This window comes from Entelurus aequoreus, linkage group LG04 (assembly GCF_033978785.1).
Source record: "Entelurus aequoreus isolate RoL-2023_Sb linkage group LG04, RoL_Eaeq_v1.1, whole genome shotgun sequence".
NCBI classification, from domain to species: domain Eukaryota; kingdom Metazoa; phylum Chordata; class Actinopteri; order Syngnathiformes; family Syngnathidae; genus Entelurus; species Entelurus aequoreus.
This window is the reverse complement of record NC_084734.1, coordinates 67,583,011-67,609,994: the sequence shown is the minus strand read 5'-3', so window position 1 is coordinate 67,609,994 and position 26,984 is coordinate 67,583,011. Positions and strand designations below refer to the sequence as shown.

Sequence of the window (26,984 nt, the reverse complement as noted above, 5' to 3'; positions counted from 1 at the left end):
GGCTTACTAGTTGTATAATAAGGCCATGCAGAATAAGGCATTAATAAGTACTTAATAATGACTAATTAAGAGTCAATATGTTACTAATTTGCATGTTAATAAGCAACTAGTTAATGGTGTTAATTAATATTAATATAACACATATTAATTAATATGTGTCCCCATGCTAAAGTGTTGCCATATTATTATTACATTCCAGCATGAGAGGTCAAATGCACCTCTTTAAAATCTTTCAACTTGAGTTGATTAAAATGCAAAGTTTTGCTAATCAATATCGCATTCTGCAGGTAATTCATTCATTGTTTCCATAGTTAACACCATTCAAAAACAGACTCATGGTAAATGAACCACTTCAATAACTTTTTCCAGTTTCTTAATTCACAACCCCATGAGGACTTACCAGAGAATGGAAATGCAGAGATAATGGTCAGGTCAAAAGTTGTTCTTATTAACATTCCATGTGTTGTTGGAAAGTCATAGTCGCATTCCCCATGCAGTGTCCAGTGAGTCCTGTTAGTGCTTGGCTCCTCTCCACCCAGCCTGTCTGCGCTCTGACGCGCCGCAGAACAATGCGCTGTTTTATATGCGCCAAAGACACTCAGCCAATCACGTGTCCGCGCAGATGCACAGCCAAGTGCGCCTAAACTTTCACCCTTACTCGTGAAAGTCTACGGTCTGTTTTTTTTTTTTTTTTTTTCTATTCAGTCCTTCTCTTGATGCATGAACAAAAAAACAAAAAAAATCCAGATGTTGTCCACATTAGGTAGACATTCCCCGCACAATTTACTGTGGTTTGATAGTAGCCATGTGTAAAAACACATTTAAAAATTAATCTTGATGAATTCATATTTTCAAGTAAATATAATCCTAATTTAAAATTGATAGATCAAACGTGTAATATTCGGGCTGTTGTGTGCACTGCAGGTGTAAACCTGCAATGCAAAAAACACAGTGAACTGTTTCTAATATTGTGCAGTTGTACCCTAAACAGTGGTACCTCAACTTACGAGCTTAATTGGTTCTGTCACGTCGCCTTTAACGCAAAACACTCGTATCTTCAATCAAGGTCATTAAAATCTACTTAATTTGAGCTTGCCCCCCAAAAAGCAAGTACATACAACATGCTTTTTATAAATAAAAAATAAAAATAAGATATTTTGTATGAAACTAATACAATAGTATCTCTTTCCAGCTGCTTTGCTGTCAAACACACCATCAGTATCTCTCTCTCTCTCTCTCTCTCTCTCTCTCTCTCTCTCTCTCTCTCTCTCTCTCTCTCTCTCTCTCTCTCTCTCTCTCTCTCTCTCTCTCTCTCTCTCTCTCTCTCTCTCTCTATATATATATATATATATATATATATATATATATATATATATATGTACTCCGGCTTCCTCCCACCTCCAAAGACATGCACCTGGGGATAGGTTGATTGGCCACACTAAATTGGCCTTAGTGTGTGAATGTGAGTGTGAATGTTGTCTGTCTATCTGTGTTGGCCCTGTGATGAGATGGCGACTTGTCCAGGGTGTACCCTGCCTTCTGCCCGAATGCAGCTGAGATAGGCTCCAGCACCCCCCGCGACCCCAAAAGGGACAAGCAGTAGAAAATGGATGGATACATACATATATATATATATATATATATATATATATATATATATATATATATATATATTCTGTCTATATATATATATATATATATATATATATATATATATATATATATATATATATATATATATATATATATATATATATATATATATAGACATATATATAGACACGCGGTAGAAATGGATGGATGGATATATAGATATATATATATATATATATATATATATATATATATATATATATATATATATATATATATATATATATATATATATATATATATATATATATATATATATATATATATATATATTGTCCACCTCTTTTCCCCACATTTTCACCCTTATCTGTCTTCTTTTTCCCCCCTTTTTTCTATCCCCCTCCTGCTCGATCTGGCCCGGCTGCGCCAAACACTAAATATATATCCAAACATTTAATAAAGTCTAATACATAACTATGCTAACAATGTAGCTAATAGGAGTCCTCAGAAAGCCCTGTAAAGAAACATCCAAAAACAGCCAACAATACTCCATTTACATGCTGTGAGCTGCACATTAACCATGTATTTTATTATAAGCTTTAAAGCTGAGCAAATATTTTGAGTAACACGGCGCCTTTATCACAGAGAGGTAACTAGCTTCTGCAGCTATTGACATATTGAGCTGCTGCATCGCCTCTGAGTTGGTAAGAGTTTTTTGATTGATTGATTGTGCTGGATTATTGTAGTAGAAGGTTGTGGCCTTAAGCTGAGAAGTTAGTCAACTTTGACATTCATTTTAGACCTGAAGATATTGCGACAATATGCTTGTTTTCTCCCAACTTTTTTTTTTTTTTACCTGAAGAGTGAGGATTATGATTTATTCATCATCTAAATGGGAACACAGGTCTTGTGCTGACATATATAAACATCCCATCAGTCCGCATCCCAGGGAAAGGGTATATTATACAGTATTTGATTGTTTTATTGTGTTCGTAAGTTGTACATCTTGTTTAGCACTTAGCAATACATCTACATGAAGGTTCGTTTTTTTTTTTTTTACCAGAGCTGGAACTACTAATCACTCAGCGTCTAATACTTGTAGCTCATCCTCCTTATATTCAGGTTCAAAAAGGTAAAGTTCTAGATAATCATTTGTCCCAAAAGACGTTTACATTCATGAAGTCTGCCGTGAATGATTAGTGGTACTAGTTATATAACGAATGTTGTGATGCGTGAAATCAATGCATTAAAATGAACAAAATACTGTAAATATTACATGTTATTATGAATGTGCCTGTCACTACATTACATATATTCTTACATTATGTAAATAAAACGTTGATGGGTGTTTTTTTTATGTTTTTGAGATAGCTTAATATGCGGAATAGATCGAATCCCCATCACCTGCATTGTTAGCCACCTCTTGCTAGCGTTTATTTGCGGTTTAGAATGCACAAGAAAGGAAAGACGTATGTGTTCTTGTCTCACAAAGGAATTGTGAAAGATTTTTTAAAAAGTGCAGTTCCCCCATAAAGTATAACAAACGGCCGAGAGCTAGCTCTTTTTGCAAAACATTTATAAATTGGGGAACTCATACTATAAGTTGAGGTTTGATTGATTGATTGATTGAAACTTGTATTAGTAGATTGCACAGTACAGTACATATTCCGTACAATTGACCACTAAATGGTAACACCCGAATACGTTTTTCCACTTGTTTAAGTCGGGGTCCACGTTAATCAATTCATGGTAATTCATGGTAATTCATGGTACAGGTACCACTGCATTGTGGCCAGCAAGGCAAATAATTTTTTTTCAACTTTTATACATTTTTAATCAAACCTGAATTCAAATTGATGCATGTTTCAGAAGTTTAACATAATAAAAACTTATGTTTAAACTTTTTAACGCACTAACCACTGGTAACAATGAGCATGTCCGGGGAAATCAGGCATTATATTCTTGTAAGTGACAGAACAGGATTGGAGTTCAAATATACAGTATGTGCACTCAAATTTCATATGAAGCACCCTGTCATTCATCTCATGCACTTATTTACACAATTGGGCCTCCTTGGCGAGGTGCAGCCTTAGTGGTCAGTGGCAATATTTACATGCTCCCAAGATGAATCTACATCATTTTATCTGGCCCGCAAACACCTGTAAATGATATGTGTCAATAAAGTACTTCATATTTTCTCACTGAATGTAATGGATATTTTTCATTTTGACAGAAAAAATATATGCACTGCTTGAAATTGCATGCCTTTTCAACTTGAATAGTATCCATTATTGCAACAAATATTACAGTATGTTATCATACTTTCCAAACGTTTTCTGTCTAAATAAGAATAAATACTTAAATATTTGCTTGACTTATGATTTTACAACAAACTAGCCATCAAATTAATAAAAATGACAATACATTTTATGGTGTTTTTTACAACATATTTCTGTAAATTGAAAAAAGCTACCATTTTTTCGCGTTAAAATTGTTGATTGAACTGCCAGTTTTTGACTGTAAAATCTACGGTTGTTGTTTTTAACTGTGTATATCTGTAAATGGAAAGACGGTACATTTGTTTTTACGGTAGAAAAACTGGCAGCTAAGTTGCCAGAATAAAAAAAGAACCTGTACTGTTTTTCCATTAACAATATTATGTTGTGAAAACCAATGCAAATTTAATAGTAAAATTCTGGCAAATGAGCTCCCAGCTTTTTCCCGTATAAAACAAAACAGTGGCACTGTTTATATATTTACCGTAAAATGTTGTAAGAAATAAAAAAATATTATATTACAGTAACATTTTATAAATGTAAAGTTTTCACTGTAAAATCGACAGTCTACTTAAAAAAAAAAAAAACAAAATAATGAAATCCAGAGGCAAATTGATAAATTATTCACTGGTACAAGCGGCCCTCTGATGGCAGCCATAATTGCGATGTGGCCCTCAATAAAAACGAGTTTGACATCCCTGATCTATGATGATCATGTTTTGCATTGGATCCAAGTTTTTGCAGAATCAGTTTGTCATTGTCTTGGCTGTCTGGATTACACACTTTGCAAACAATGTCCTCATTGGGGAATAAAAAGAGGGTTCTGTGTGACATGTCGTAAAACGTCTGTCATGTGAGCAGTTCAGCCCCGAGGGCTCCATTCTGATAGGATATCAAACACAAGTCCCTTACACAGCCTGGCATCTGTTTCACCCTTTAAAAGCACCGCTGCCGGACCCTCTGTCGTACATTGTTGGACAAACGCTGGGTGTTTGTTTCATTGGAAGTGACTTCCGAATGTGATTAATGTTAAGAAAGTACAGAGGCTCTATTTTTCCTTATTTTTTTTTGGTGGAAAGACGGTTTCTATATGCACTTATGCATATGAAAGGATGTGCGTGGGACATCCACAAATAACCAAGAGCCAAAACACAATTACTGTATCTACTTTAGACAAAGCACAGTGGCAGATCAATTTTTGTACCCCACACTTTTGACTAAAGGTTTGCACCGGTTTTATTATACTAGTGTTGTCACTGATACCAATATTTTGGTACTGGTACCGGTACTAAAATTATTTCGATACTTTTCTGTACTTTTTTAAATAAAGGGGACCACAAAAAATTGCATTATTGGCTTTATTTTAACAAAATATCTTAGGGTACATTAAACATATGTTTGTTATTGCAATTTAGTCCTTAAATAAAATAGTGAACATACAAGACAACTTGTCTTTTAGTAGTAAGTAAACAAACAAAGGCTCCTAATTAGTCTGCTGACGTATGCAGTAACATATTGTATCATTTATCATTCTATTATTTTGTCAACATTATTAAGGACAAGTGGTAGAAAATTAATTATTAATCTACTTGTTCATTTACTGTTAATATCTGCTTACTTTCTCTTTTAACATGTTCTGTCCACGCGTTTGTTAAAATGTAATAATCACTTATTCTTCTCTTGTTTGATACTTTACATTAGTTTTGGATGATACCACAAATTTGGGTATCAATCCGATACCAAGTAGTTACAGGATCATACATTGGTCATATTCAAAGTCCTCATGTGTCCAGAGACATATTCTCTGAGTTTATAAACATAATATACATTTAAAAAAAACGAAAGAAGATGTTGTGATGCCAAAAGATTCGACATAATCATAGTAGTATTGACTAGATACATGCCTGTACTTGGTATCATTACAGTGGATGTCAGGTGTAGATCCACCAATGGCGTTTGTTTATATTTTGACGCCGGTGAGCTACGGTGTGTAGTGAAGCATATTTAGCTATTCCTCGTCCTGCAGGGATGATACTTGTAAGAATCATACTTTATTTGTTGCCATGGAGACCAGGATTAGTGATTTAGAAGTAGCTAAAACACTGCCGACGGCGGATGGACGTTAACCGCTAGCTAGCTAGCCATGTCTTAAAGCACCTCTTCCTGAGGGCGTTTCAGTGTTATAACTTCACCTTTATCTTTTGTTTTTAAGCCAAAATGCGTCCGTTCTCCCTTTTCTGTCTACACACTGTGTCTGCTTGTAAGTACTCCGTGATTGTGCGCTACCGAACATACTCGTCTGCTCGTAAACCAGCAATGACTCGACGTTATGATGACGCGGGCACGGGTAGGTGCAGGACCGGTATGCTTTAGAGACAGTATAGCACCAAAAATGATTCATTAGTATTGCCGTAATATACTAATACCGGTATACCATACAACCCTATAGTATACAATCTCGTTTATTATTTCATTGCATCATTTTGTGGACAAACAAGAATCCCTCGCGTTACTGACTCAGTCTCTGTTCTTTTTTTTAATTGAGTACAACTGCATAAAGACCACCGTGGGGGGCCAAAGAAAGTTGCGAGTTCTAGCGTATTGCTGTGGTGTTGCAGACGTCTTATGCTGTCTTACAAATGCGTGCGATTGCATCGGCTGACGTAAATTAAGTCATGTGACCGCACAGTTGTGCTTGAGTTTATCACGAGTGTAAGCAGTTTGATAAAGAAGGTGAGAAACAGTGCTAAATTCAAGACAGAGCTCGACAGTACGTAAGTAGCATCCGCGGGGCTCCTCCCTCACCACGTTCAAGATTCAAGATTGTTTATTGTCATATGCACAGTTAAAACAGACAGTTTGCCGTACAATGAAAATCTTATTTTGCCATTTCACCCTTCAACAATTTACACGGTACTTAGCTAAAAAAATAAAAAAAATGTATATACAAGGCACAGTAAGTAACATTGCATTATTGCACATTCTGATTGACAGTCAACAGTATAAATATGGAGGTGACCTTGGGTCACAGCAGCAGTTAAAGTGTCTTTAGTGATCAAAGGTGAAAAGTGTCTACAGTGATGGTTCACAGTTCGGGGGTGGTCATGGTAGCTGTCTTTTGTTCAAAAAGATAAAAGTAAAACGGGGGGTAGCTAGCATTCACAAGTTAGCATTCACAAGCCTGATGGCCTGTGGGTAGAAACTGTTCGTCAGTCTCGTAGTCCTGGATTTCAGGTTCCTGTATTGTCTGCCTGATGGTAGGAGGCTGAAGAGACTGCTGGGGGTGTGTACTGTCCTTTATGATGTTGTGTGCTCTCCTGGTGGCCCTGGTAGAGTACATGTCCTGTAGTGAGGGGAAGGCTGCTCCTGATATGTACTGAGCAGTTTTAATCACTCGCTGGAGTGCCTTCCTGTCCTTAGCAGTGCAGTTTCCATACCAGACCGTGATTGAGCTGGTAAAGACACTCTCAACTGTACTTTTATAGAAGTTGCTGAGAATTTTGGGTGGCATGCCAAATTTTCTCAGCCTTCTTAGGAAGCACAGTCGCTGCTGGTCTTTCTTTATTGTTTGTTGGGTGTTGTGATCCCAGGTGAGGTCCTCGCTGATGTGGGTTCCGAGGAATTTAAAGGTTTTCACCCTGTCCACCTTTGTCCCCCCTATGTACAGAGGTGTGTACTGTGCACTCCTCTCCGTGGGTCAATAATCATTTCCTTGGTCTTGTCTGTGTTCAAGGAGAGATTATTATCCTGACACCAGCCACCAGTTCCGCTACCTCCCTTCTGTACGCTGCCTTAGCTCCCCCGGTGCTCAGTCCGACGACCGTAGTATCATCTGCAAACTTGATGATACTGGTGTTGTTCTGGGAGGCCACACGGTCGTGTGTGAAGAGGTTGTACAATAGGGGGCTCAGCACGCAGCCTTGGGGGGTCCCTGTGCATAGAACCTTTGTGCCTGATGTCTGGTTGCTGATTCTGACTGACTGGGGCCGGTTTGTGAGAAAGTTCAGGATCCAGTCACAGAGAGCCGGTGTCAGACCAACAGTGAGGAGTTTAGCAGTGAGTTTTTGTGGGATGACCGTGTTAAAAGCAGAGCTGTAGTCGATGAATAATAGCCTGGCATAGATGTTTTTTCCCTCTAAGTGGGTGAGGGTGGTGTGGATGACGGTGTTGACTGCATCCTCAGTGGACCGATTCTGCCGGTAGGCAAACTGTAGAGGGTCCAGTGCGTCTGGGATAGTCTTCTTGATGTGTGACATGACTATCCTCTCGAAGCACTTTCATCACTATTGGGGTGAGTGCAACAGGGCGATAGTCATTCAGACAGGTCACAGTGTTTTTCTTTAGCAGGGGCACGATGGTGGTGGTCTTGAAGCAGGTGGGCACAACAGCTTGTGCTAGTGACAAGTTGTATATGTCAGCAAGTACGTCAGCCAGCTCTGATGAACACACCCTGAGGGCCTGGCCAGGGATGTTGTCTGGGCCGGCTGCCTTCCGTGGGTTTGTTCTCCTCAGAAATGTACGTACCTCTGCTGTTGTCACAGGGAGTGGTGGGTCCTGCGTGCGCTCCGTGGTCAGAACCCCTCTCTGTTGGTTGGTGTTGAGGACCTCGAAGCCGGCGTAGAACTCATTCAGCTCATCTGGCAGTGAGCGTTGGCTGTTTGTGACCCCCCTGCTTCTCTGCTTGTAGTCTGTGATGTGTTGCAGGCCCTGCCACATGTGCCGGGAATCTGTGGTGGAGTAGAATCCCTCCAGCTTTGGTCTGTATTGTCCCTTGGCCTCGCTGATGGATTTACGCAGGTCATATCTGGCCTTCTTGTAGTCCTCAGCGTTGCCTGAGACAAATGCAGTGGAGCGGGCATGTAGCTTGGACCGAACATCACAGTTAATCCAGGGTTTTTGGTTTGGGCATATCTTTTATTGTTTTGTGGGAACAATGTTTTCCACACATGTGCTGATGTAGCCAGTTACACTGGAAGCATATTCCTCTACTGTATGTCCACAGTACCGTCATCCCTCTGAGCAGCAGTTTTGAACATGTCCCAGTCTGTACTCCCAAAGCAGTCCTGAAGCACTAGTTCAGTGTCTTCATTCCACACTTTAACAGTTTTTCTCACTGGGGGGGCTTGCTTGAGGCGCTGTCTGTACGCTGGATATAGAAAAGCTGAAATGTGATCAGATAGTCCAAAGTGTGGTCTGGGTACAGCCTTGTAGGCTCCCCTCACATTGCAGTATACTTGGTCCAGAGTGTTTTTCTCCCTCGTAGGAAAGTTCACAAACTGATGGTATTTTGGGAGGACACTCTTTAGGTTGCGGTGGTTAAAATCCCCAGCTACCGTGAACGCAGCATCGGGGTGTGCGGTCTCTTGTTTACTGATGACGTCATGCAGCAGCTTCAGCACTGTAGTGGAATCCGCCCGTGGCGGGATGTAAACAGACAGTATAAACACTGCACTGAACTCCCTTGGCAGCTAAAAAGGTCTGCATTTCACCATCAAAAACTCAATGTTGTCCGAGCAGTGTCTTTCAACCACCTGTACGTCCGAGCACCAGCGGTTACTCACATAAACACAGACGCCGCTGCCTCTTGCCTTTCTTGAAGCCTTTGTCCGGTCTCCACGGTAGGCTGAGTGCGTTGCTAGCTGGATAGCAGAGTCTGGGATGTTGTCCAAAAGCCAGGTTTCCGTGAAAATAAAAGCACAGCATTCTCTCAGTTCACGCTGGGATGTAATCCTGGTTCTCAGCTCATCCAGCTTGTTGTCGAGCGAGCGCACGTAAGTTAGCAGCAGGCTGGTGGTCTTGTAGCTCTAACCTTTAGCCTAGCATGTAGCCCCGCTCTCTTGCCCCGCCGCCTTGTTGTTGTTTTGGTGTGGCTGGGGTTAGCTGGGTCCCGTCGTAGCAGAAAGTTAAAGTCTGTCAGACTATAAGTGAGCTCATGGTGAGCTTTTCCAATGTCCAGAAGTGCGTCTCTGTTATATCTCACTGTTGCGTTCTAAAACTTTGCATCTAGGATGCAAATTAGTACTATAATAAATAAAAAACGTAGTTGTTGTCGGGAGGACGATGCAAAGACGTCAGCCACGGGGGGCGCCATCTTGCTGTCTTCGCCCAAAAGAGTTCTTAATAACCCTGAATGCGATGCTAAATTTAATTTGTCATCAATTTGTATTTGACATTGTTTACAGCAGTGTTTTTCAACCACTGTGCCGGGGCACACTAGTGTGCCGTGAGGTATTGTCTGCTGTGCCGTGGAAAATTTTGCAACTTCACCTAATTGGTCCCAAAAAATATTTTTTTGCAAATCAATAATTATAATCTGCAAATAATGTGCCGTTAACGTCTGTGCTGTATAGAGCTCGGCAGGTTAACCATGTAATACTCCACGTCAGTAAGTGGCAGCAGGTAGTTCATGTCGGAACGTGTCGAGGATGGTTTGTCGTGATCACAATGTGCAGAGCACATCGGCGTGTAGGTAAAATGGTATACAATGGTTAAACCAAAAATGAACAAAAGGGAGAGGAAAAGGCACTGAAGCTTAGGAATGGCTATGCAAAACGAAAGCAAAACTGAACTTGCGACAAGGTAAACAAAAACAGAATGCTGGACGACAGCAAAGACTTACAGCGTGTGGAGCGGAGATGGCGTCCACAAAGTACATCCGTACATGACATGACAATCAACAATGTCCCCCCAAAGTAGGATAGTGTACGCACAACTTAAAATAGTCTCGATTGCTAACACAAAGCAGGTCAGGCAATAGCACTCAAAGGAAGGCGTGAAGCTGCGACAGGAAAACAATCAACAAAACAGGAAGGAAAGGTCACCAAAATAACAGCGCAAGACAGGAACTAAAGCACTACACACAGGAAAACAACAACAGACTCAAAATAAGGCACAACGACCTGGTGGAGTTTCATTTTTGAACCTTTCCTGCTGGTGGTGTGCCTCCGTATTTTCTTTATTAAAAAAATGTGCTTTGGCTCAAAAGGTTGAAAAACACTGGTTTACAGCATAGCATGTCTTATAGAGATGTGACATTCCCGAACGATTCAAGTCATTTGAGTGGCTCTTCAAAGTGAACAATGAGAACCAAGTTGCAGTTGCAGTTACATTTGTATCTGGTTCTAATTTGTGTTCTAGTTTAATTTTTTAATATATTATACATACATTACAGGCCAAAAGTTTGGACACACCTCATTCAATGCCTTTTCTTTATTTTCATGACTATTTACATTGTAGATTGTCACTGAAGGCATCAAAACTATGAATGAACACATGTGGAGTTATGTACTTAACAAAAAAAGATGAAATACATGTTATATTCTAGTTCCTTCAAAATAGCCACCCTTTGCTCTGATTCCTTTTTTTGCACACTCTTGGCATTCTCTCGATGAGCTTCAAGAGGTAATCACCTGAAATGGTTTTCACTTCACAGGTGTGCTTGAAGCTCATCAAGAGAATGCCAAGAGTGTGCAAAGCAGTAATCAGAGCAAAGGGCGGCTATTTTAAAGAAACTAGAATATAAAACAAGTTTTCAGTTATTTCAACTTGTTTTTCTCAAGTACATAACTCCACATGTGTTCATTCATAGTTGTGATGCCTTCAGTGACAATCTACAATGTAAATAGTCATGAAAATAAAGAAAATGCATTGAATGAGACAAAGATGTGTCCAAACTTTTGGCTTGTACTGTATATATAGACAAAAATTCAGTAACACTTTAGTATGGGGAACATATTCTAAGTAACAAAGACTTAATTTAGAGTTTTTGGACACTAGGGGAACATATTCTAAGTAACAAAGACTTAAGGGTTAGGGTTAGGGTTATTGTAGTTTTGTGTTTTGTTATGTAAGAACAGACCATATTCATTAAGTGGTAGGGAGAATCATATACTGTACAACAACGTTCTTACTTAGTACTAATAAGCAATAATTCTGAGGTTATTGAGGGAAGACTCTTAGTTTATGGCTTACTGGTTGTATAATAAGGCCATGCAGAATAAGGCATTAATAAGTACTTAATAATGACTAATTAAGAGCCAATATGTTACTAATTTGCATGTGAATAAGCAACTAATTAATGGTGAATATGTTCCCCATACTAAAGTGTTACTAAAAATTCTTACTTATTACTTATGCATATTGTTTTCTGTACTTGTGATCCACAATGTTTTTAGACGAGCAACATTTATAAATAGTCATCTGCATCATGGGATATGGCACCACCTTAAGTTGTTTTTTTTCCCTGATCCAAACCATATCTTATGACTGCTACCAGGGATTGTTTCCTTAATGTAAACAAGAAAAAAGGAAATATAATAACAAGCCAGCCTTTTGAACGACTCTTTTAAAGGAACGGATCCTGAGTCCTCGGTCATTGGACCTTTTGAATGGGATTGCAAACAAAAAGTGAGGTAGCACTGTACATCCCGAAGCATTCCACTGGTGAACTCAGGACATCTATTTAACCCCTGGAGCACAAACATCGGTCACACACACCACAGCCATGCTATCGTGGCACAAAAATACACACACACACACCAGACATACAAAGGCCCTTTATGTTGATTCTCTAATGACTTCTCAACTATTTTTGGATGCATCTATTCCTGGTGCATCATTATTGTCATTAGGAAAGGCTCATACTATTAAACCGTTAAAAGACATCATCATTAAACAAAAGACTCATGTTTACCTAGCAAGAGTCTTTTGGTTGCATCGAGCGCGTGGGGGTGAAAGAGGAGAGGACACGCTGTTGTCCGAGTACACTTTGTCCAATGGGGGGGTGGGGGGGGGGGGGGGGGAGGACAACGTCAGATAGCTGCAGAAAAGTAGCTGCTCTTTCTAAACAGTAAATATTATTCGTCATCTTGCACAGGAAACACTTTGAAGCTGACAGTGTGTACAGTAGATTCTGTTCGAAGGGAACAGTTAAGCAAAAACATGTTGAAAGAGTCTTCAAAGTGGATCACAACCCAAACGAGGCTTTGTTTCTCCGTTTACTACATGGTGTCTGCGGTTATAGATAGTATAATTTTTACATTTCTCTCTGGTAGAAAGATCTGTTACTTTAGTTATTCACACAATTTGCTTCCTTGGGGGATGTACTCCTCTTCATAATGGAACACTGTTTAGTCTGAACCAGTTACAGGCGCTATCTTCTAAAGCAGACCTTGACATTCTGTGGCCCGCAGGCCACATCCGGCCCTTTGTGCATCCCTGTCCGGCCCGCGTGAGGCCAATCATAAATTACAAAATAAATGTAAAAAAGTATCCATGTGGAGTGTGCAATACAATGGTGCTGCTTTTGTTTTGAAAAGCGTTATTTGTATTTCTTCCGTGTGGACGTATGCGCGTGCGTGATTGTGAGTGAATGTGAACAGCTGCAATCACAAATTACAAAATAAAGTTTTAAAAACATCTATGTCGTGCACACAATACAACTGTGCTGCTTTTATTTTGAAAAGTGTTATTTATGGGCGTATGTCCGTGTGTAACCTGTGAGTGAAGGTGCATAGCGACAAGTGATGCACGGTTTACACCCGAGACGCTAAAAAGAGAAAAGTTGATGAAGAATGGCGTGTTTTTAACAAGACATGGACTGCCAAGCAACGTTCCCTCTAAGGTGCGCGCCTGCGCAATTGCGCACTGCTCCAGCGTCCTCTGCGCACAGCAAGTATATGCCGCGCACCAAATCAAACCCATCTGAATTCTAAACAAAATAAACATATTTATTCTGTGTAATTTTGCAATGCAACTCTGAGTGACAGTGACAACAAGCGGCCCTAACGGTGTTCGTCAACACCGTTCAATTGAACACCGTTCAATTATTGTAACGTCTATCGAGATGCTTCGAGGCCAGGAATTATATCGATCACTTTATTGAGCAAAACTGTTTATATTCGGCCAGAACCACACCAAAAACATGAGTAAAACACTTCTATCTCGAAAAACTAGTCATTTTCTGCTGTACAAACCAGGCCAAAACCAAATTGTCATCTGTCACCAACACGCATACCACTAAACCACTGGTGCGTTTATGGCCACACAAAAAGTCGGACAACTCAAACACCACACAAAGTTACACTATGACTCCTCAGTCATATGTGTGCTTATTATACTGTCATTTATTATTAATGTTAATTTATTGATATTAATCATGGAATGCTGTTATTAGAGAAAGTTACAGGAATGCACACTTCATCCTATGCTTACATTTCATTGTGCAACATGAGGATGTTAAGGGGAACTAAATGTGATCTTTGAAAGGGGTACAAATGATTTCCAAAGCAGTGCTTTTGGTATAAAGTTAAGTTAGGTTAAATGAAAGTATTATTATTATTATTATTATTATTATTATGTTTATTATTACTATTATTATTATTATTATTATTATTATTTATCTTACGGTGTATATAAAAAATAATATTGAGCAAAATTTAATTGAAATATTGTCGATGTGGCCCTCCAGCAGTGCTCGGGTTGCTCATGCGGCCGGTAAAAATTAATTGCCCACCCCTGTTCTAAAGCATGGGTGTCAAACTCTGGCCCGCGGGCCAAATTTGGCCCGCCGTGTATTTTCACTTGGCCCGTGAGGCGATATCAAATTGACACTAGAGCTGGCCCAGCGATCATATACAGCGGCGGTGCACCGCTAATTCTCATACTTGCCAAACCTCCCGGGAAACACCCAAATTTCAGTGCCCCTCCCGAGAATTGTAACATCCCCTTTTCATCCAGTCCAACGAGTGCTGGTCCAGTTACATAATATGTGCGGCTTTGGCACACACACAGAAGTGAATGCAACGCATACTTGATCTTCAGCGATACAGGTTACACTGAGGGTGCCAGTATAAAAAAACTTTAACATTGTTAGAAATATACGCCACAATGTGAATCCACACCAAACAGGAATGACAAACACATTTTGGGAGAACATCCGCACAGTAACACAACAGAACAAATACCCAGAACCCTTTGCAGCACTAACTCTTCCGGGACGCTACAAGGTGTGTGTGTGTGTGGGGGGGGAGGGGGCGGCGGGGTTTGGAGGTAGCGGGGGTGTATTTTGTAGTGTCCCGGAAGAGTTAGTGCTGCAAAGGGTTCTGGGTATTTGTTCTATTGTGTTTATGTTGTGTTAATGTGCGGATGTTCTCCCGAAAGGTGTTTGTCTTTCTTGTTTGGTGTGGATTCACAGTGTGGCGTATATTTCTAACAATGTTAAAGTTGCTTATACGGCCACTCTCAGTGTAAACTGTATCGCTGTTGATGAAGTATGCGTTGCATTCATGTGTGTGCGTACAGAAGCCGCTCATATCTAGTGACTGGGCGGGCCCGTTGTTAGAAGGGATGAAAAGCGGACGTGACGTCAGCTCGTAGAGGACGTTGAAAGCAGTGCCTGTAAGGCACGCCCCCAAGACTGTGGAATACGAGATATAATAACTGATGAACACCTTCGTTCGATAATGAAGGTTGCCTCCGCTCAAAGCCTGAGCCCCGACATTAATGAACTAGCATCCAAGAAAAGATGGCAGGTATCTGGCTTGGGCACATCAGATTAGATCAGTGTGTTGCAAACTGAGCAGTTTAAAGTCCTGAATGGTTGGTTTAATCATTATTTTATTTTCAAATTTATTAGCCTGTGGAAAAAGTTAATGTTGATATTTACCTCAGAAGGCTGCAAATAGAAAAGAGGCATTACATTTTTATTTAAATTGTATTTGATATGCCATTGATATTTTCTAATTATTATTATTATTATTTGAAACTCGATTTTGCATGTCACTATAAAGTTATATAAGCCTTGCTTGTTCAATATTTAATACAAAACTTGTTTGGGTCCCTATTAAAAGGTTAATTTGTTCAACCTTGGCCCGCAGCTTTGTTCAGTTTTAAATTTTGGCCCACTCCGTATTTGAGTTTGACACCCCTGTTCTAAAGGGTCCTTTAATTCAAGAAAGAATGCAGGAACATCTGAATCATGCTATTTTGTACGGGCGTAACGATGGATCAATATATCGATAGATCGATCTATATTTCTAAATTTCAAGTATATCGATCTGTGCTCGGCAAGTTTTCCTTCCGGAAGATTGTTTTAAAAGGGAATCAATCGAATGTACCGATACCAAATAAAGGAAAACATTGGATTTAAGAACAACAGACTGTATATGACGTTAAGCGTTTTTTAAATAAAGACGTTAAACGTAAAGTCTATTGTCTGTGGCGTTATCAAAACAAAAATGGTGGATAGCTACAGTGTTCGAGAAAGGTACAAATGGACGAAATAGAAATTGAAAGAGTAAATGAAACCACATTTCTAGGTATAATTATTGATGATAAATTGAATTGGAAATCTCATGTAAAAAATATACAACATAAAGTAGCAAGAAACACGTCAATAATGAATACAGCAAAATATGTTGTAGACCAAAAATCACTTTATATTCTCTACTGCTCGCTAGTGTTACCATATTTGAGTTATTGTGTAGAAATATGGGGAAATAACTACAAAAGTACACTTCATTCATTAACGGTGTTAAAAAAAAAGATCAATTAGAATAATACATAAAGTTGGATATAGAGAACATACAAACCCTTTATTTATTGAATCAAAAATACTGAAATTCCACGACATAGTGAATTTGCAAACAGCTAAAATTATACACAAAGCAAACTACAATCTGCTACCCAAGAATATACAACAATTCTTCTCAACAAAAGAGGAGAAATATAATCTTAGAGAAAAATGTAATTTTTAAAACATTTGTACGCACGTACAACACTTAAGACCTTCAGTATATCAGTATATGGAATTCAATTATGGAATAGATTAAGCAAAGAAATCAAACAATGTACTAATATGATCCACTTCAAGAAACTCTTCAAACTTAAAGTGTTTACAAAGTGCAAAGACGAAGAACCATGATAATATAATGGCATTAAAACTAAAAAATAAAATCAACTGCAGATTGTTTTCTTTGTCTTACCATCCATCCATCCATCTTCTTCCGCTTATCCGAGGTCGGGTCGTGGGGGCAGCAGCCTAAGGAGGGAAATCTTTGTCTTACTTTAGCCAAAAATAGAACAAACTAATTCTGAAAATATCACAATAAAAATTTACAAAAAAATACCCAGCAACTGTAACGTTTAGATCCATGAAGGAAAGAAGAAAGTGAATGAATGTTTATAATTGAATACATTTACATATGCATAAAGATGTGTTTTCTTTGGTATTATTTTTTTTTTTAATGAATTAAGTAACATTTATCACAACCTTTTTCCAAAACACAATATATCATGTGAGATATAACAGGATAATGCATACACTTATCATTTGTTTTCAAAATGCTTACAAAAATCTGGGACCCCAAAAATTTACTGTGCGACCCTATTTTTATGACTTGAGGGGTTCCCAGGGGACCCCATTTTGAAAATTCCTAGCACCAACACTGATGGGAGTATTGGTGCGTGCAAAACAGCAGCAGGCGGCTGTGGCCTGCGGGCTGGCTCTAATACTAATCAAATATCATCCCGGGGGCCATAGATCATTCATTTGCAGGCTGGATCTGGCCCGCGGACCTTGACTTTGACATCCCTGCCTTACAGGAATATATGAAACTTCACCTGTATTGTCCAGTATGCAGTACTTATTTCACAGTCATACTGGTTTATTGTTTTTGCTAAAAAGTTGCTGAATAGATTTCAACTCACGTTGAAACAACCGTATTATTGAACCTTGCCAGCAAAATGTATTTTATTTCAACTTTTAGGACGTCATATGTTATAACTGACGGATTTAAATGAAAGGAAAAAAATGAATCAAATCTTTCCAAAAGCCCAGGCTATATGATTATGTGGCATCCCAAGTGGTGTGACCCTAAACAACTGCATAGAATGTTTATGCCATGGGCCGGACCTTTACACATCCGATAAGCCCATGATATGATATAAAATCCTGTAGCTACAGCTCTGGCAGAGCGCTGATAAGATAATCAGACTTGACTATGTAGACCTTGGAAGTCGTAACAAGGTTTCCGTAGGTGAAAAAGTGTAAGGATCATTACTGTAGCCAGACTCAGTGAGGCTCAGTGACTCTTCTTCCCAGGCAAACTAGTTGGAGCTACACCCCGCAACGCATGCCCAGTCCAATTTCCGGCCGAGGTGCCAAGCGGCATAATGCCCTATGGGGGCTCCGGTCTGGCGGGCCCTCCTTTCCCTATCCCGGAACATCCCCCCAACGCCTTGGGTACTCACCTCCCATGGAGGGAGAAGAGGAGCTCCTTGTTTGACGGTTGGACTATGACCTCAATGGTCCAATCATGACTGTTCTGTCAAACCTCTAGTAATCACAATAAATAAATGTTTATAAATATTTTAAGGACATGTAATATTTTTCATGCAAGTCTGTTGTAGCTCTGTTTTGGGAACATTTTTGCTTTGGGGACCAAGTTTGTTCGATGGTTGATGGATCCTAGGCAGACTTTGAAAATGCAGAGGTCTTTTAATACCCAATAAAACAGTCCTCACATTCACACGAACATAGTGTAGCAACCTTGTAAACGCAAATGTGTTTGTGTGTTAAATTTTAACATTTGAAGAGCGGTGTTGCCCCTTTTGAAAACATCCACTAGATCTACAGCATGTAATAGAGAGGCACCTCGGTTTTTGCACGGCCAACTTTTCGTAGGATTCGAATTTTGAGGAACATTTTTGCCAAAGATTTGCTTTGGTTTTCGTTTGCTGTATCGGTTATTAAACACTAGGCGTAACAAACGGGTCTGTTTTACAGCGTATCACTTTGCAGAATCGAATGCTCAAACGAAGAAATCCAGTCGTTGGTGGCTCAGTTTCATACCTGTCAACATTTGCATTTCAAAATATGAGACATTTTTAGGGAAAATGGGTAAACATATGGGATTTTCATTTTGATCACAAATAAACATCAATTAAATAGACATTTTTTTTAAAATTCATATATATATATATATATATATATATATATATATATATATATATATATATATATATATATATATATATATATATATGTATATTTTTATATATATATATATATATATATTTATATATATATTTATATATATATATATATATATATATATATATATATATATATATATATATATTTATATATATATTTATATATATATACACACACATATATATATATACAGTATATATATATATATATATGTATATATATATATATATATATATATATATATATATACACATACATACATATATATATATATATATATATATCTATATATATATATATATATATATATATATATATATATATATATATATATATATATATATATATATATTAAAGATTAAAGATTAAAGTACCAATGATTGTCACACATTTTTATATATATATATATATATATATATATATATATATATATATATATATATATATATATATATATATATATATATATATATATATATATATATTTATATATATATATATATACACACACATATATATATATACAGTATATATATATATATATATATGTATATATATATATATATATATATATATATATATATATATATATATATATATACACATACATACATATTTATATATATATATATATATATATATATATATATATATATATATATATATATATATATATATATATATATATATATATATATATATATATATATATATATATATATATATATATATATTAAAGATTAAAGATTAAAGTACCAATGATTGTCACACACACACTAGATGTGGTGAAATTTGTCCTCTGCATTTGTCCCATCCCCTTGGGGAGCAGTGGGCAGCAGCGGCGCCGCGCCCGGGAATCATTTTGGTGATTTAACCCCCAACTCCAACCCTTTGTTGCTGAGTGCCAAGCAGGGAGGTTATGGGTCCCATTTTTATAGTCTTTGGTATGACTTGGCTGGGATTTGAACTCCAATATATATTTATATATATATATATATATATATATATATATATATATATATATATATATATATATATATATATATATATATATATATATATATATATATATGCATTCAGGCTTCTTACTTAGAAAACCAGTCGAGTTGATGGAATCACGCAACATGCAACTTGATACGCTGCGGTCACAAGCCTCTGTTGCCCCAAATGCTGCAGAGTGTTACCGAGACTTGAGCCGAGCAGACACGAGAACATTTTTTTTCATGCTGAGAAAAGTACGGGGAAAAAATGGGACCGGAACGACACAGGGGTACAAGGACAAAAATCGTGATTGCCAGTGAGATTGACAGGTATGCTCAGCCTCCTTCAAGAAAAAATACTGGTTCGTTTAGAGTTGAAGCACTATAGACTGAATTATCTTTTTTTACGTGTGTGGTTCATTTGTTCATAAAATGCACATAAAACGGTGAACAACTGCTTGTCTCGCTCCTTACTTGTCCTGTAGCAGCTGGATCAATTGAGCACTGCGTAACACAGACTGTTAGGCAAATAAACTTTCAGTCTCTCAGCTTCTATTAATTTTTGTTGAGTTCGGCTGCAAAGTAAACCACCGTGGGACCAAAGAAAGTAACGAGCACCAGCAGTTTGACAAAAAAGGTGAGAAACACTATTGCGTCACAAATAATTATATTTTGCATTGTGTTCTGCATGTATAACCAGAAGTATTCTTTATAAAATGTGTTTTGTGTTAATAATTTAATAATTTGCAACAAATTACTAGACAAAAACAGACGTACCGCTGTCGCTTATAAGTTTATTTATTAGATATGTGTTTTTAATACAGGGTGGCTGCTCGAAATTGCGCTGATTGGTAGTGCTGGTTGTACTTGAAACTTTCGACAACAAAAAAAAAACATTTTGCATTGGTTGTCGGCCCTGAGAATATGATTTTAATCGTCATTGGCAAAAAAGGTAAACATGAAAAAGAATATATATTTACCGCACCTGCCTAGTGTTGGCTATCAACATAACTAGAACATCCCAACATCATACTAAGAGGTGTTTCATATATTGGTGTACGGTTATTTAGCTTCAAGAAATGATTAAAAACACAGCTGTGGATGATGTGTAGTAAACAAGTACATTACTTTGTATGCTCTTTTGCTGTTTTGCTGCATCTCTTCTATCTGTGCATGTGTTCTTACCGTAACTTGTCGGACACCTTTTAAAAGGATGATGGGAAAACTATTAAATCCATGATCATCTGTAAGCATCACAGCCAAGCCACTAAATAACCACTGTGGGACTTATTGAATTAATTTTACTAACATGTTACGTTAAATCAAAACACATGGAATTCAACCTGCATGATGAAACAATTTCCCTTGTGGATCATTAAAGTTTGTCTAAGTCATTAAAGTTTGTCTAAGTATTGGTTAAGATTTCTCACTTTCACACAGACAGTTGTGGGATCCTGCAGAGTGATGCCTGTTTATAGGATGTCTGGCAATCATCTCTCGTTGAAATGTCATAAAATAAGCATTTTCATCTGCATAAAGCTGCACAAAATATTGTACAATTAAATGTAGTGAGGACAGCTGCAAGACGAATGCTGTGCAGCTGGGATGACTGGAAGTTGGCGCTCGACTGAAATGGCTGGATGTCCAATAACTAAGCTTACGCCTGCGTTCCATCCTAATGCCTCATGAAAACACATAAATCTGAACATTTGTGGACATCTGTTCATTGATTAAGTCCTGTCAATTGAGAATACGATCAGAGATGGGAGAACAGCAAAGAAGTATTGTGGAGGAAACCTTTATAATATGCATAATAATGACATTTATTGTCTGATTTGAATGTGTATTTATTTACATACACACAAAAAAACAGCCTATAGCCCAGGGGTCCCCAAACTTTTTGAATCAGGGGCCACATTGGGTTAGAACAATTTGGCCGTGGGTTGGGCGATCTATACGTGTGTCCGTGTTTGTTTGTGTGTGTATATATCAGGGGTGTCAAACTCATTCTAGCTCAGGGGCCACACGGAGGAAAATCTATTCCCACGCCGGCCGGACTGGTAAAATCATGGCATAATAATTAAAAAATAAAGACAACTGCAAAATTTAGTTCTTTGTCTTACTTCGGACAAAAATAGAACAAACACACTCTGAAAATGTACCGTACATATCACAAATAATTCTCTTGGCAAAACGATTCAAGTTAGTTGAAAATTCTGAAGAAAAAAATGATGCATTTTCAAAACACCATGAACTTAGACTTAGTCTCAGTGTTTTTACAAACCATTAAACTTTAGGCACTTCCTGTTTAGCATTCTCACGTTGGCAGTTCACCATTAAAGACGTGTTTGGAAAAGCGACCGAGTGTTTCCTTAAACCGGCAAATTGGTTTCCTCCACATCTCCCAAAACATATTATTGTCATCATTCAAATATTACACTGAAAAATATATCCAAAACAATTGTCAAAATGACACCATGATAGCCGAATTAAAGGTAACATAACTACAAATTTAACCAATATGAACCTGCTAGATTTAAGCATAAAATGAAATATAACAAACAACAAATGTAGAAACACACATATTTACAATGGAGTTCAGTGTGCACATAGTGCCATCAACAAATTGCGAGCGCTACACGGAATTTTAACTACAAAGATGATGGTCAGGTTGACTTAAGTCTTTGCATCTTACCGTTTTGTTATTTTATCTGTTGAGTGGAAAATTCACAATTAAAGAAGGTATTGTGTGCATTAGTCTGCCGTCAGCCACAACAGAAGCAGGTGACTGCTTGCACCTGCACTGTTGGAGTAGCGGCAGCTAATTCAGAGGGCACCTATTGTCAGCTGACGTCGTCAGGGACGGCGTGGCGAAGTTGGTAGAGTGGCTGTGCCAGCAATCGGAGTGTTGCTGGTTACTGGGGTTCAATTCCCACCTTCTACCTTCCTAGTCACGTCCGTTGTGTCCTTGGGCAAGACACTTCACCCTTTGCCTCTGATGGCTGCTGGTAGCGCCTTGCATGGCAGCTCCCACCATCAGTGTGTGAATGTGCGTGTGAATGGGTAAATGTGGAAATACTGTCAAAGCGCTTTGAGTACCTTGAAGGTAGAAAAGCGCTATACAAGTACAACCCATTTATCATTATTTATCTTTAAACAATGTGATGTGGATGTGGATTACGCTGGAATTGCTATTGCGACATCCAGTGGATACATTTTATATACTTAGCAAACTCATTTTGCGGGTCGCGGGCAGGAATAAACCTGTTTGCGGGCATGATATGGCCCATGGGCTGTAAATTTGACACCCCTGTTGTGTAAATATCTATATCTATCCATCTATAAATACTGTATATATATATATATATATATATATATATATATATTTAGCCATGCCTTGTTTGATATACGTTATAGTTTTCCTATGTTTCAGGTCTATTTCCGTTTTAGCGCTCGTTCTTACTTATTTACTTTCTGGTTTGAGCGCCTTTCTCTGCATCTGCTTTTGTTTAGTGATTAGTATCCCCGCGAGCAGTTTACATTAATCACGGCTCCGTATGTACCCGGTCTTGCCACTGACTCGGAATGGGTATTTTGTTCGCCACTAGCGACAAGTTATGTTTGATTCAGCCTCTTTCTACAACAGTATCTTTTTTGTTGTACTAGCTCCTCGCCACCCTCTTGGTTTTAGTCCTTGTATGCTATGCTGAGTTTTTGCTTTAATATATATATATATATATATATATATATATATATATATATATATATATATATATATATATATATATATATATATATCAACAGTATCATTTTCCTGAGTAGCAGGACAGGACAGATTAAAAAAAAAAGTACATGTTTTTTTTTTGTTTTTTTTCGTCCCACGTACTAGATTGTGGACACTGGAGGATCGGATCCGAAGTTTTGGGGACCCCTATTATAGCCAGCTTTGCACAAGTAAACGTGCTGCAGGACTGTTTCTATCAGGGATTATATTAGAGATTTTAGATGCAAGCCGATATAATCAGATACTTGTTTTTTTGCTTATGTCGAACCAATATCTGATATCAATATTGGATCGGGACGCGGCTAATATCAATCAGTCAATCTTTTATTTGGTTTTGATTTGCTGTCATTGTTTTACATTCTATTTGCGTGACATAATTTATTGAATAGTGTATTTATAACCTACTCTATTTACATTATATTCCATTTACACTCGCATGTACATACTATCGTTCTTGTTGTACTAAGGTCTAAATCCTTTGGTAAATCTGGGACTTACGATACTAAATTTGATGCCACCTCATGTGTTTCGCATGCTGTTCCTATTCTACAGAGTGAAAATCTACTGCACATGTAAGCGACACCTATTAATGTTTCCCTGTGCTGTAGGTTTTCCCCAAATGTATATAACAGCCTTTGCAGTTTATCATGTTTAATGAGATGTTTTTGCTACACGTTGCCAGAAAAGTCACTCATGCTAAGTTAATGATGTTGTAAAGGTTGGATCTCCCAGCTAACTCTTTTGATGTAGCATGCATACTTATGTAGGTACATGCCCTCATATGCAGGCCATACATGCTTGACTTTATGGGCTACGTCAATGATTCCCCTGTGTTGCAGAGAGGACTGAAAGCTGTGTTGCTCCAGCTGGGAAAAATAACAAATTAAGGGAGTTTTTCGGGAAAAACAGGATGGTTGACAGGTATGGTTTACGTATATAGTTGATGTATGTCATTATGAAAGACTGGGATTAAAAAAGCCAGACATCTCTACATGAGACATGCGCTCTCCCCCTCGTTTTTTCAACACGACTGTGGTGTTTTGGAAACTAACGTTTTGATGGATGTTTCACAAACGTCAATGAGAAGCAAAGACAGGATATTTTGGGGGTGGGGCGAGGTGGTAGGGGATTGCACAAAATGTTTCTCCTTGGAACTTATTGTACTGTGCAGTACCCAGCCAGAAAACAAACTAACCCACGCTTGCACAATATCTTCACTTGTGCAGTGTCATCCTGAGAACAGGAACAGTGACTTCCAGATGACACCAACAAATAGCAAACCTGCTGCATGCATCCGTTGTATTATTGGCTAGAAGAGTTTGCAAGGAGCTCTGCTATCAGGGCAAAGGTTCTGAAAACCATATGATTGTAAAGAAAGAAGGAGTCAGGATAGGTGGGTACTTCCTCTGACTGTGTCTCTGTGCAGGAAACTCAAACAATAGCCACTAGAGATAAATTCAAGGCTGAAAGCTGTTTTATGTTCACATTCAAACTGGGAAAATTCTCATTATTAAAGAAAATGTGCATAAAGTAAGCCGAGTGTTCTGTAGAAGAAGGTCAAAAGTAAACATTGCTGAAAGAAGGTAAAAAGCATGAAGAAGGAGGTAAAAAAGTAAAGCTAAATAGAGGTAAAAGTAGATCAATAGAGGTAAAAGAAGATAAAAGGTGGAAGAAGGTAAAAGGTATGCAAACAGGTAAAAGCAGGTAGAAGGTAAAATAAGTAGGTTGACCAGGCCTGGGCAATTATTTTGAATCGGGGGGCCAAATTTAGACAAAAAAATGTGTCTGGGGGCAGGTATATCTATTTTTAGGAACTGTAATACAAAACCTCACAATAATGTCTGATTGAATGCTAAAAACATTATGACAGACCGCCTTGAAAACAGAATGGAATTTTTAATTTTTTACTGAATGAGACACCCAGAATGTACATGAAAATAAAGAATGGGCGATTTACAATATTAACTATGAAATTTTACAATAAAGCGAAACGCAACAAAAATGCAACAAACAGCGAAATATGAACGCAAAGGGTAAAAAATAAACCCACCTACAATCTGATACATCTGATATATCACTAAGCTTTATAACTTTGTTGTAAAAATCTCCTTCCGTGTCGGTCCCTGACACCCGCATTTCAGGTTGGCCGCTCTGGAAACACTCTGTGGAAACAGTCTGTGGAAACGCTCCTCACCCACACTGCTTGGTGCCTCGTCTGAGCTGCTGTGACTTAGATTACCATAGTAACTACAAACGTAGTAGATCATGCAAAAGCGCAGATTCCAACCAAATACTTTGTATAGTTCAAGACTTACGGTAATTTGAAAACATCACTATTATGTTAGAGCCACTATGGACTGGACTTTCACAATATTATGCTAGCCCCACTCGACTAGCCCATTAGCATCCGGTCTTCCCTGGAGGGAGAGGGGCGGGGGGGGGGGGGCACCCACATCTGCGGTCCTCTCCAAGGTTTCTCATAGTCATTCACATCGACGTCCCACTGGGTTGTGAGTTTTTCCTTGCCCTTATGTGGGCTCTGAACCGAGGATGTCGTTGTGGCTTGTACAGCCCTTTGAGACATTTGTGATCTAGGGCTATATAAATAAACATTGATTGATTGGTCGATCACTGCACTTCATAATGGCGGTGACAGTTTCGATCTTAAAAATCTAAAAAAAATATTTGGGAATGTCCAGCGCGCCAGATTGAAAAGCTTAATTTGTCCAGGTCTGAGGTAGACATTGGCAAAATAATGTAAAACGAATGTAAAAAGCAAGTAGAAGAAGATAAAAACCCGGGGTGAACATATATAAATCACCAAAATGATTCCTGAGCGCAGCCACCGCTGCTGCTCACTGCTCCCCTCACCTCCCAGGGGGTGGAACAAGGGAATGGGTCAAAGGCAGAGAGTAATTTCACAACACCTAGTGTGTGTGTGACTATCAGTGATACTTTAACTTTAACTTTTAGTAAAAAGCAGTTAAAAGCAAGTTACAGAGGTAAAACAAAATAGACACATGGTATAAGAAAGTCAAAAGCAGGAAAAAATAAGGTAAACATGTAGGTAATCCCAGGTAAAATATGACAAAAAAAACAAGTGAACTAGTTGAAATAAGGGAACAAAGAAGGTAAACCTATAGGTAAAAACAGGTAGAAGAAGGTACAAAGTTAGGTAAAATAGACACAAGTAGGTATAAAAGGGGAACATGTAGGTAAAAGCAGGTAGAAGGTAAAAAGTAAGTAACTAGATAAAAGAAGGAAAAAACAGGCAAAAGAAGGTACAAAAAGATCACATATTTTTCTGACATTTCACTTCTCATAACGTGGAGAGAATGTTTACACAAAAATATTAC

The 26,984-nt window shown here is 38.1% G+C and overlaps 2 protein-coding genes across 2 annotated transcripts in view; one reads left to right on the top strand and one right to left on the bottom strand.

The window, feature by feature from the left end:
- The window catches only part of LOC133648957 (endothelin receptor type B-like), a 29,441-nt gene extending 28,875 nt beyond the window's left edge, over window positions 1-566 (bottom strand). Inside the window, exon 1 of the mRNA XM_062045537.1 lies at window positions 401-566. The gene's annotated coding sequence lies outside the window, so the exon portion shown is untranslated. The remainder of the gene's footprint in view (window positions 1-400) is intronic.
- Window positions 1-26,984, top strand: part of slc7a2 (solute carrier family 7 member 2) — a 396,413-nt gene that overhangs the window by 194,607 nt on the left and 174,822 nt on the right. The gene's annotated exons all lie outside the window — the stretch shown is intronic.